The sequence below is a fragment of the Hemicordylus capensis genome, chromosome 1 (genome assembly GCF_027244095.1).
Source record: "Hemicordylus capensis ecotype Gifberg chromosome 1, rHemCap1.1.pri, whole genome shotgun sequence".
Lineage (NCBI taxonomy): Eukaryota > Metazoa > Chordata > Lepidosauria > Squamata > Cordylidae > Hemicordylus > Hemicordylus capensis.
Window position 1 is genome coordinate 393,045,780 of NC_069657.1, and position 12,527 is coordinate 393,058,306.

General features: G+C 45.2%; 1 protein-coding gene across 6 annotated transcripts in view; it reads left to right on the forward strand.

Moving 5' to 3' along the window:
- The first annotated feature begins 5,724 nt into the window (after nt 1-5,724).
- Nucleotides 5,725-12,527, forward strand: part of CDC42EP3 (CDC42 effector protein 3) — a 92,151-nt gene continuing 85,348 nt past the window's right edge. For 2 of the 6 annotated variants that reach the window (XM_053303564.1, XM_053303569.1), the window contains exon 1: nt 6,108-6,324. The gene's annotated coding sequence lies outside the window, so the exon portion shown is untranslated. Of the gene's footprint in view, nt 6,325-6,349; nt 6,606-6,999; nt 7,018-12,527 lie in introns of those variants that run through there. The other 4 variants (XM_053303578.1, XM_053303585.1, XR_008317907.1 and 1 more) reach the window with 3 other exon arrangements.

A 12,527-nucleotide genomic window follows, 5' to 3' on the forward strand; every position in this document is an offset into this window, starting at 1 on the left:
TGAATTCACAGATCAGGCAGCTGCTGCATTATCAGGTGCTTGATCTGTGCACTTGTGGAAGGAAAAAAATCCCTCACATGTAGCACATCAATATTACAGCACGTAAGTATTTTTCTACACAGATTATCTGGGGGGGGGGAGGGGATGTAATTCATGAAATGGCCTTGTATCAGAGGGCTTTTTCCAACATCTGGCAATAGTGCTATGTTAAAACTAGGTCTATAAATAAATAATGATGTCTGGGGTCACACCATTATTTATTTATTTGGTGGATGTTTATACCATCAACGCACAGGCCCAAAGTAATAGAATTCAGCACTGACAGCACGGGTAGTGGTGGCAGCAATGTCATTAAACATCCAGTGTACCACCCTTTCTTCCATCATGGCTGTAATTGCATGAGTCAGGACTCGGCCAGAACCCTTTCACTTGATCAGATAATATGCTGGGGACAACCATGTTTACACAGCTCCTCATTGCTCCGCTGCATTTACAGCTGCAACCTGGATCAACCTGGGGCTAGACTGAAGAAAATGCCGATGATATGTTTGTACAAGGCAAGCCAGGTCAGAAAATGGCCGTCAAATGAACACTAACTACTAGAATTTAAACGAGTATCTGCATATGTTCAAGATGTGGCAACATTTCCAAATGTGTTTCTGAAATGTTAATGTGAAATTGCAAATGTACATTTCAAATGAGAATTTTAAATTTCAACTTTCAATATGCATGTTCTGTAGACTTGTTAGTGTCTCTTAATTGCTTTATGAAATTAAATACACCACTTTGGATGCCTTACAGAAATAGGGTAGAAAGCCAGGATCAAAATATCCAATAAATAAAGAAAAATATGAACATGCCTCCTGTCTTTTGTCAAATTGTAAATGCTATTGCATGTTATCCTTCGAGTGATGTCAGATTGACTTTTTATTAGAGAATATGTAAGGTTACATTTACAAAAGCAAACAAGTTTCCCAAGAAAACATGGTTGCATGTAAAAGAAGGTTACATGTAAAATAACCTACTTTTCGCTGACATCAGATCCTAGGGAAGCAGTGGATGTCCTGAACCGGGGGCTGGAGGCAGTGATGGGCTGGAGACGGTGATGGGATGTGGGCTAGCAAACTGAAGTTGAATCCAGACAAGATGGAGGTGCTGTTGGTCAGTAGGAAAGCCAACTGGGATTGGGTGATTCAACCAGCTCTGGATGGGGTTGTACTCCCCTTGAAAGAGCTAGTGCAGAGCTTGGGGGGTGTTGCTGAACTCAGCTCTGCTTTTGGATGCTCAGGTGGAGGCGGTGGCCAGGGGTGCCTTTGCACAGCTTTGGCTAGTGCGCCAGCTGCTGCCCTTTCTACAGAAGGCAGATCTGGCAATGGTTACTCATGCCTTAGTCACGTTGTGACTGGATTACTGCAATGTGCTCTATGTGGGGCTGCCCTTGAAAAGTATTTGGAAACGTCAGTTGGTGCAGAATGCAGCTGCCAGGATTCTCTCTGGAAGTGCTCACTCAGAGAATATTACACTTATTCTGAAAGACCTACACTGGTTGTCAATTTGTTTCCAGATCCAATTCAAGGTGCTGGTTATTACCTTTAAAGCCCTTCATGGTTTGGGCCCTGGATACCTGAAGGACCGCCTGCTTCCAAGGGTTTCTGCCTGCCCAACAAGATTGTCGGGGGGTCTTTGTTCCATGTGCCGACATTGAGAAAGGCTAGATTGTCATGGACACAGGACAGGGCCTTCTCTGTGGTTGCCTCCAGGCTTTGGAAAGCTCTCTTAGTAAACAGTTGCTCTGTGACAACTGTGGCTGCTTTTAAAACTTTTAAAAAACTTTTAATTGTTTCTTGGCACTTTATGGTTTTAATGTTTGATTGATTTTAAGGTTTTTAATGTAGGGTTGTGCATTTTGTTTTTGTTTTTTTCCTGGGGTTTTTTTTTTGGCCCAAATCCGAAACACCCCCATTTTGTTCTTTGTTTGAAATCAGCCAATCCGAAACACCCCAATTTTGTTCTATGTTTGAAATTGAAAAATCCGAATCCAAAATGTTTTGGATTTTAAAAAACGGCCCTCGGACAAAACTAGTGAGTGGGGGTGGTAGTGCCCAATGGATGGAAGCTACCACCCAAATTTCAGTGGAATTGGGCAAAGGGCTGATTTTTGGTGAATGTTTGAAGTTTACGATTTTTCCCATAGGGAATAATGGAGGTTTCAGCAAAAGTATAGCTTCACGTCAGAGGGAAAGGGGTGGCACACAGCAGAGCAGAGTAGGGTGGGTGGTAGTGCCCTGTGGGGGCAAGGAAGCTGCCAGAATTATTTCAAAGGAATTGGGCAGAGGGCTGATTTTTAAAGATTTAATGGAGTTTACGTGTCTTTAAAGTTCTTCCCCATAGGGAATGATGGAGGTTTCAGCAGCCCCATAACTCCACTTGGGGGACACCAGGGTGGCCCAGAGCAAGTGATGGTGTAGAGCACATAGGGTGCCCACCACCCCCATGGGTTGCTAACCCATGGGGTACTGGGTTCTGTTGTTTCTGAGATGTTTTGAGTGTAGATTCTCTGGTAGCATATGAGAGCGGATTCATGGTTTGTCATTGAAAATCTCATAGGCTACCAAAGAATCTACACTCAGAACACCTCAGAAACAACAGAACCTAGCAACCCATGGGGGTGGTTGGCACCCTATGTGCACTACACCATCACTCGCTCCTGGCCACCCCAGTGCCCCCCAGGTGAAGTAATGGGTCTGCTGAAACCCCCCTTATTCCCTAGGGGTGGAAACCTTAAAGACACAAACTTCAACAATTCCTAAAAAAATCAGCCCTTTGCACTATTCCTTTGGAATCTGGGTTGTTGCAGGCACCCCTTGGGGCACTGCCACCCAACGCACTGTTTTGCCCCTCAGGCCCCCTGTCTGCCCCAAAGACATGTAAACTTCAGAAATTCTTTAAAAATCAACTCTTTCCCCAATTCCTTTAGAATCTGGGTGGCAGCAGGCACACATTGGGGCACTACCACCTGACCTACTCTTCTGCCCCAAAGCCCCCTTTCTGCCCCAAATCCACCCCAAATGACATCAACATCACACATCATCAACAACAGCAGAGCTTTGCAAAGAACCAGGCAGATTTCCAAAGGTCATGCACATCCACATCCCCCCTGTCCAGAAATGCAATTGATCTGCATACAACCGTGTGAAACAACAACATTAAAATCCACACTTCCCCATGCAGTGCACACTGCCCCACTGGCCAATGAGGGTAAATGCACACTGCCCCACTGGCCAATGAGAGTAAATTTTACCCTTAAATTTCCTTAAGAGTAATAAGGAGGCAATTGCCAGCAGATCAGCCCATGCTTTCGCTGGCCAATCTACAGGCTGGAAGGGCCAGAAATTCAAATGGATGTCAAAACCTAAAATGGAGACTGAAGGAGAAAGACTTTTCGCGATTGCGAAATGGAGTTCCAAAACAGCTGAAATAACAAAACGTTTTGAATGCAAAAAAATTCTGTTTTGAGCATTGGGTATTTTGTTTTGGCTACAAAACAGCCGAAATGGCCTGTTTTGGGCACAAAACGTTTTGTATCCGAAATGAAACGCACACCCCTACTTAAATGTAACAGTTATGGAATTTTATTGTATTTTAACTTTTGTAAGCCGCCTTGAGATGCATTACGAAAGGCAGTATAAAAATTTAACATTAAATAAATTGATTGATTGATTAAGTGCCGTCAAGTTGGTGTTGACTCTTAGCCACCACACAGATACATAGATAGATAGATAGATTCTCTCCAGGATGATCTGTCTTCAACTTGGCCTTTAAGGCCTCCCAGTGGTGCATTCATTGCTGTCATAATCGAGTCCATCCACCTTGCTCTTGATCGTCCTCTTCTTCTCTTTCCTTCCACTTTCCCCAGCATTATGGACTTCTCAAGGCAGCTGGATCTCTGAATAATGTGTCCAAAGCAGGAGCGTAGCTATAATTGAGCAAAAGGGTTCAAAGAACACAGGCCCCCAGCTCCTGAGGGCTCTCCAGCTCCACCCCTCCCTATTTTCTTCATTATCTCCCTCACTCTGGGGGGGCCGCCAGAGAGAGGGATGAACCCGGGCCCCCTTTCACCTAGCTACGCCCCTGGAAAGTATGATATTATGAGCCTCATTTGTGAGTTATTTGTGCCTCAAGTGAAAATTCTGGATTGATTTGTTCTATGATCCATTTGTTTGTTTTCCTAGCTGTCCACGGTATCCTCAAAAGTCTTCTCCAGCACCAAAGTTCAAAAGCATCAATGCTTTTTCTGTCTTGCTTCTTCAAAGTCCAGCTTTCGTATCCATAGGGGAAAACCATTGTCCGAACGATTCTAATCTTTTTAGGAGTAGAAACGTCAGAGCATCTAATTATCCTTTCCAAGGCCTTCATTGCTATCCTACCAAGTGCTAGTCTGCAGCGTACTTCTTGACTGCTGTATCCTTGACTGTTGATGGTCGATCCTAAAAGACAGAAGCTATCCACCACTTCAATGTCTTCATCGTCAATTCTTAGGTTGATTGCTGTACCCATTGTCATTAGTTTAGTCTTGTAGTCCCATTTTTTCACTGTGCTCCTTGACTTTCATTACTAGAGTTTGCAGATCATCCGCATTCTCAGCTATCAGAGTGGTGTCATCAGAGTAGCACAAGTTATTGATGTTTCTTCCTCCAACTTTAAACCCATGCTCATCTTCTTCCAATCCAGCTTCTCTCAGTATATGTTCAGCATATACATTGAATAAAGAAGGAGAAAGTATACAGCCTTGTCTTTGCCGATCTGGAACCAGTCTGTTCCACCATGTTCCGTCTGGACTGTGGCTTCCTATCCTGTTTATAGGTTTCTCATGAGAACAATTCGGTGTTCTGGGACACCCATTTTTCTAAGGATATCCCACAACTTGACATGGTCAACACAATCAAAGGCTTTTCTGTAGTCAATAACGCACATATTGACTTCTTTCTGGTATTCTTTGGCTTTCTCAATTATCCATCGTGGGTCAGCAATTATGTCTCTTGTTCCTCAGCCTTTTCTGAAACCAGCTTGAACATCAGGCATTTCCCTTTCCACCTAGGGCTCTAACCTTTGTGGGATGATCCTGACCATTATTTTGCTAGCATGGGAAATTAAAAATATTGTGCAATGCTTTGCACAATCTGTTAAGTCTCCTTTCTTTGGTATGGGTACGTAGACTGACCTCTTCCAATCTGTTGGCCACTGTGTCGTTCTCCAAATTTGCTGGCATAGTTTGGTTAGAGCCTTGACTGATTAAATAAATAGCCCACATTATTTCACAGGATATATGCTCCTATATCACAGCATAGGAATCCTTCTGGGTTTGGTAGCATTTGGTTTAAGAAGTTGGGCAAGGTTAAGTCCAAAAAGTCCAAGGGCAATATAGGCACCCTGGCCTTTGCTTTACCACATGCCAACTATCAAATCTGGCCAATATCAACTACAATGATGGTGGAGAGTAAGCAGCACAGAAAGAGATATTGTTGCAAGGGCCAATGGGTAGGCGTGCAACTCCCCTGCCAGGTTCCTGTCTGTAGGGGCTGAACAACCCACTTGCCCGGGCTGGCTGGCAGTTTTGTCCTCCGGGCTACAAAATTGCGTCAAAGTGCTGCTGAGCTTTATTGTCCCCATAATAGGGAGGAATTGATGTCATTGGTCGCTACCGTTTGGGGCACACGACAGGACTGGCAGTTGCCGAGAGGGAGAGGGGCGGATGCTCCGTGGCGAAGCATGAGGCTCGCTTGCTTTCGGGCCGCCACACCCCACCAGCCGCAACTGACACCACCCGCTGTGTGTGTGAGAAAGAGAGCTCCGTGCCGCGGCTGCCTGCGCGGAGCAACCTGCTGAGGCTGCCTTTAGCGAGAAGGCTTTTCGCCTCTTTCTTGCCCTCTATTCCTTCAAGACGTGACGTTTCGCGGCTGCTGCTGCTGACGAAGCGGGAAGAGCCAGCCACTCTCGCCCGCCTGCTGCTTCCCCCCGTCTCGTCTGGCTGGCGCGGGGAGGGAGGCAGCATTTTCTCCGTCAGGGGGCGATGCCGCCTCTGTGAGCGAGCGGGGAGGGCGGGCACTGCCGGGTGACAGGCGGTCACAGGTGCTGCGGCCGCCTCTGAGTCACAGGAGAGGCGCCTCTGCGCCCCAACCAGCTGCAGCGGCTCCCCTCCCTCCTTGCATAGGCGTTGCTGCTTCTGCAGCCGCCAGCCAGGGACAGCTCTTCAGAAGCGGCGCGTGCAGAAGCAGCCGCGCCAGCCGAGCAGTCGCGCGCGAGACCCACGCTTTGCCGGACCCAGTAAGTTGCTGCTCCTCCTGCAGCCGCCTGCATGTGAGCTTGAGCTGTTGTTTCGGCTGGCAGCAGCAGCGGCTGCTGCTGCTGCTTGCCGCCCGCTCCCTCTACGAGGCGCGGCGATGGCTGCATCTCCTGCGTTTCCTGCTGCTGGTGCACCGCTCTCGGTCAATGAAAGCTAGCAGAGAGAAAGAAGGGCGATGGCTGCAAAGCCCAATGCGGACTGGATCAGCCTCAGCAGCAGTGTAAAGAATAAGGCAGGATTATCGGGGCTGCCTCTCTGCTGGGTAGGATGATCTCGGCTTTGCTATTCCCCACCTCCCCTCCTCTGATTTTCCTTGGCGTGTGCATGGGGAATGGGAACTGCACGAGGAGCCGCCCAGTGCTAGGGGATGGAGCGGCGCCTGCTTAGTGTGTGGTGTCAGTGAACACAAGGCTCGGGTATAACGGGAGGATTTTGCAGATTTGAGGGGAGGAATCACAGGGGTAAGGTGACACCGGAACGACGGACAGGACGAGGTCTGAAAGGAGAGCGTCTGCAACAGAAGAGGCACAATTCAGCCCAGAACTGATGTCGGCTAGTATTAGAAATCCAGGAAAATCTATTACCAGATTTTGACCAATCTGTTCATGATTTTAATGCAGATCGGGCAGCTTTGGAGGAGGGAAGAGAAGAGAATAAGAGGTTTTTGCTTTGTTGTAAGTTTCTGCAAATGCTTGCTCGTCTGTATGGAAGTAATACCGCTGTTTCCACACACAGCGTTATAATGAATTATGACTGCGGTTTGTAAGCGGGAAAACAGAACGTGGGTAGTCAGGAGATGCTTATCGAAATCTAATTGTCTTCCGAAATCCAGCCATAACTGTTCAATATATTTTTTATCCTATTCTCCTTTCGAGGAGTTCGGGTGTTGTACATTGGTGTGTGTGTGGGGGGGTTGTTTTTGTTTGCTAGGGGCGCCTTTTATCTTCTCAACAACCCTGTGAGGTGGGTTAGGCTGAGAAAGAGCAAGTGGCCCAAGGTCACCATTTATTCAGGGAGTTTCAGGATTTGACAGGGATTTGAACCCAGCTTTCTTCAGTCCTTGTCTGATATTTCCACTACTACACTGCACTGGTTCTGCTTTTAGGTGTACAAGGAACAGTGTGACAAATTCAGATGATACCGCTGCTAGATACATTGATCAACATCTCCCCTGTTCTGTACACTCCTTGGAATGAACAAAATTCCATATGTGGATCTCGCCTGAGCACAAGTCACCAAGGCTGCAATTCAGTATCCTCAAAGCACATTGGTGGAGGAAAAGCAGTAGCAGCAGGTTACTGTTTGCCTGCATTTGGTAGGATGTCTGCTGGACTGATATATGCTTCTTATATCAAACTCTGGATTTCCTCTCCCAGCCTTGATGTCAGCTTCATAGCCAATGCAAACATAAATTACAACTCTTTAATTCAGGATTCCTTCATTGCATTTTAAAAAAAACCATACTCATACAATACTTTTGGGCAGCATGTTTTCTTTCCTCCTTTTAACTGTGCCCTTCTGGATGGACCAGTTTAAAAATAAATGTCTGCTCAAACACTGAATTGCTTTATAGCTAAGCAGCTGTGACCTTAACTGCCTCAAAGAAGGACAAAGCTGAACAGAAAATCTAGAGTGAACAGCAGGTCCAGATCTTGTGAGATGGGCTGGGGGGTAGCCATTACACGCTGACAAGGACCGTATTTGTTCAGTTAAATCAGTTGACATTCATTTTTCCAGCCATGCTTTTGGGGCAGACATTAATTTGAGAGGACGTGTTAAATGGAAAGGGGTGTTACCTTAACTCAGCTGTGCTCACTCTGCCCTTTCCACAGGCGCCTTAATTAGTTCATTGCTTCCCTGTTTGCTGTTCTTTCAGCTGTGCTTATGGGTGTTTTCACACACAAGATTCACGTCCATTTGGGCTTATATTGCTCTATAACAGGAGTTCCAGGGGTGTAGCTACGATTGGGCAAGGGAGGGACAAATGATCCTGAGGCACTGGCTGGCAGCTCACTCTTTGCACCTCTCTTAAGAAGAAGTGAGGCAAGAGCCTATCTTCACTTTCTGCCTCAGGGCTGACACAAATTCCCAATGCTGGACTCTCAGATGTTGTTGGACTACAACTCCCATCATCCCATCCACAATTTATTTATTTGAAACATTTATATCCCGCCCCTCCAGTACACTACTGCTCGGGGCGGCTCACAACAATAAAATAGATACAAGATATAATTAAAATAATAAAATTAAAGAAATTAAACAAACAAGTTAAAAGTCAGATTAAAAACCACAATCGTTATTAGGTTCAAATTAAAAGTTATTTTAAAGCTAAAACCTGAAAAATTATAAAAAGCTAAAGAACTTGCCAGATATAATTTAATTTTTATTTAAATTTAAATTTAGCCTTAAAAAGCCTCCTTAAAAAGGTGTGTTATAAGATGCTTTTTAAAAATGCTGAGGGAGGGAGCATGGCGAATGACCTTGGGAGTTGTAGTCCAGGAATAGTTGGGGACCCAAAGTTGGAAATCCCTGGTCTAGAACATCAATGTAAAACCTACAATGCTTAGTGTATATTTTATTTGAGTTTAATATTCTATCCTACATGAACAACATTTTTATGAGATTCCCATATGGTGTGGCTCATAAAACATAAGAGTGGACTTTCTAGATTAGATCAGTGATCTAGTGTTCCAAAAGCAACCAGCCAGATGCCCATGGGAAGCTCATCAACAGGACGCAACTAAGATAGGGGATTCCATTTAGCTTTCATGGTTCATAGCTAAACCTGATAAAACTGCCCCAATAAATTTGTACAAGTTTTTTAAGCCACCTCAGTAGCAGACATCACATCACTTTTGTTTTGTATGTTCAGCATGTACTCCACCCCATCCCAAGGACTCAGTTGGGAAATTACACTAATTATTCTACCCTCTTAATCCTCGGCCATCAAAGGCAGTTTTAAAAAGTCTTATGTCACTTCCAGAAGATGCTTAGGTTCAGACCTTTCTTGAACCTCAAGAGGGTGATGATTTAAAATTTGAGAGGCAGCCACTGAATACGTACACCACAGCAGGGACTCCTGTGGGCCAGATTTGGCACATGGACAGTGTTATTTAGAGAACATTCTCAATCAATTTTAAAAGGATGTGGTAGAACATAAAGGTGAAGGAAATCTCTTGGCTATGCCGACATAGACCATTTAGGCTTGTGGTCTTGAATTCCATAAGTAGACCATGTGTTGTGTAAGCACTTCCTTTTGTCTGTCCTGACAAAAGTGCACTTTAATGTCACATGAAGAAATGTTCCATATCCTTAAAGCTTCATGATTTCCTTTGTAACCAGGTTTAGCTGCTTCCTTTCCTCAAGTTGATAAGTTGCTTTCAGATACTGTGTGTTTTACTATGTTAATTATAGTTGGGATATAGCAATTAACTTGTCAGGGTGTCATCTTGTCAGTGTGTGTGTTAATTTCATTCATTTCATTCCTTCTGGCAAATATGGTATGTTCACTCTCTATTCTTGATAATTTAGCAGTAGGACTCCCATTTATAGAGAGATGGCAAATATATTCAGTGCAATCAGGGAATGGCATTTAGCTGGAGGCAGCCAACTAAAGGAGGGTGTTGGAACCGGAAGTAATAATATAATGGATGGCAGATAGATGGTTCTGGATTTTTAAAGGAGCCTTTTGGTTGGGTGAAGTGCACTCATTTGTTGCACCCACTTTTCCATCATTGCCCAAGTCAAAAGGGAAAAAACCAAATACAATTGTAGGATGTCGTTCAAGAGAACAGTAAGAAGCATTAGAAAGTGGCTTTTGGATAAACCTGACTGCACAGCACAGCTTTGTGTTGCTTCAAAGAGAAAAATTCCATTACCCAAATTAAATTGTATGATATTGTCTTGTATTTGAAACTGAAGTTATCGGAATTACTTGTTCACACCAACTCTCTGTCCCTTAACATCTGTTACGCTTTGATCCTAAACACATTTGCATGGAATCAATGTCATCAAATCTTTGCAAGAAGCAGCATTCTCCGGTTTCAATTTCAAATCTGAAATTCAGATTTCAAATAACTTCAGATTGTAAAGTAAAGTGTGCTGTTGAGTTTGTCGACTCCTGGTGACCACAAAGCCCTGTGGTTATCTTTGGTAGAATACAGGAGGGGTTTACCATGGCCTCCTCCCACGCAGTATGAGATGATGCCTTTGAGCATCTTCCTATATCGCTGCTGCCCAATATAGGTGTTTCCCATAGTCTGGGAAACATACCAGCGGGGATTCAAACCGGCAACCTCTGGCTTGCTAGTCAAGTCATTTCCTGCTGTGCTATTAGGTTATCATGTTGCAATTTCAATATAGAATTCTGCTTTGAGGAAACAAATAGGTCCATACATTATGCAGTTATTTAGATATGTTATATTAATAATTGTAAGCTCATTTTCTGCCTACCTTTTTGCAAGTGTAATATGTAGAAAGCAGGAGAGGAGATTGGAGCGTTAAGATAAGAAGGCATGTTAAGAGCTTCACAGCACTTTTACGGGCCTCCGAACAGGTTCGAACACTCGAAAGTGGGGCGGGGGACAACTTTAAAGGCGGGGAAGGGTGCACTTACCCCTCCCTTTGCTATCCTCCCACCGGCGCTTCATTTGTAAAGACCCCGTCGGGACGGCAGCATACCTCCCTGCCGCCCCATCCCCTCCTTGGCCGGAAGTGTCAGGTCCACGGGTGCGCATACATCACACTTGCTCGCGGGCCATAGTTCATGCAGAAGGTTGCAGGTTCACTCCCTGGAATCTCCAGGTATGGCGGGGAAAGATTCCTGCCTGAAACCTCGGAGAGCTGCTGCCAGTCAGTGCAGGCAATATGGAGCCAGATGGACCAATGGTCTGACTCTGTATAAGGGAACTTCTTATGTTCCTAACTACTCTGCAAAGTCAACTTATTTGCCAGGATGTGTATAGGGTGGTCCAAAGATTACAGAACATATGTTAAACTACACAAGACTGCAGCCTTATGTAGCCTTACTCCAACACTTTCTTTGGAGTAAGTCTAGTTGAACTCATTGGGACTTCCAAGTAAGCACACACAGAAGTAGGCTGAAAATACTGCATCCAACAGTGATAACCTCTACAGTGCCTGGGTATTCTTCTCTGTGTGATCCTAGTGTCTTCAGCTTCTGTAACACAAGCAGAAGCTTTTGCCAGTGCAGTAAATTTGCCACCTAGTGCTACACAAGTGGAGTACAACCCCCACCCCACCCCCACCACCGCTCTGCCATATTTCTGATTGCAATCGGAGAGGAGAGCTGGTCTCTTGGTAGCAGGCATGACTTGTCCCCTTAGCTAAGCAGGGTCTGCCCTGGTTGCATATGAAAGGGAGACTAGAAGTGTGAGCACTGTAAGATATTCCCCTCAGGGGATGAAGCCGCTCTGGGAAGAGCAGAAGGTTCTAAGTTCCCTCCCTGGCATCTCCAAGATAGGGCTGAGAGAGATTCGTGCCTGCAACTTCGGAGAAGCTGCTGCCAGTCTGTGAAGACAATACTGAGCTAGATAGACCAATGGTCTGACTCAGTATATGGCAGCTTCCTATGTTCCTAATCTCCCATGTACTAGAAATCTTGAGGGTAACCCAGAAATAGGTTGCCTCATAAAGCAATCAAGGGCTGCTGGATTTTGAGCAGTGGCCTCATCTGCCCCCAGCTATGTCAGCCTGTTCTTCAACCTCAGGAAAAAGCACCTTTTCCAGGCCAGCTTGTTCATGAGCTAAGCCAGGAGATAGCTGCTTCGGGGGCAATTCTTGGCCTAGAAATGACAGACAGGGAAAGTGTTAACTCCCTTGCTGTGCTCCACAGCCCCAGACCAGACCAGGGGTTCTTGTGACTGATCCTCTATATAAAGGAATTGTTTTGGGTCCAACTCCTGGTTAAACCCTTCTGTCAAAGATAGTTTTTGTGTAATGTGTAGTTTGGTCCTCAAGTGAGCTCAAGCAGAACAAGAAGATCCTAGCACCAGAGCAAGGGGTTATCACTGATCCTTTGCCCTAAGACCAGGGGACTCTTACAACTTCTTACGTGCCAATGCTGTAGTGCAACAGTGCCCAGGGTCATGTTGCAACAGTTCACACAGAACTACTGATGAGGAGGTTCTTCACTGTAGAAGACAGAAACTGACTGATTAATTTT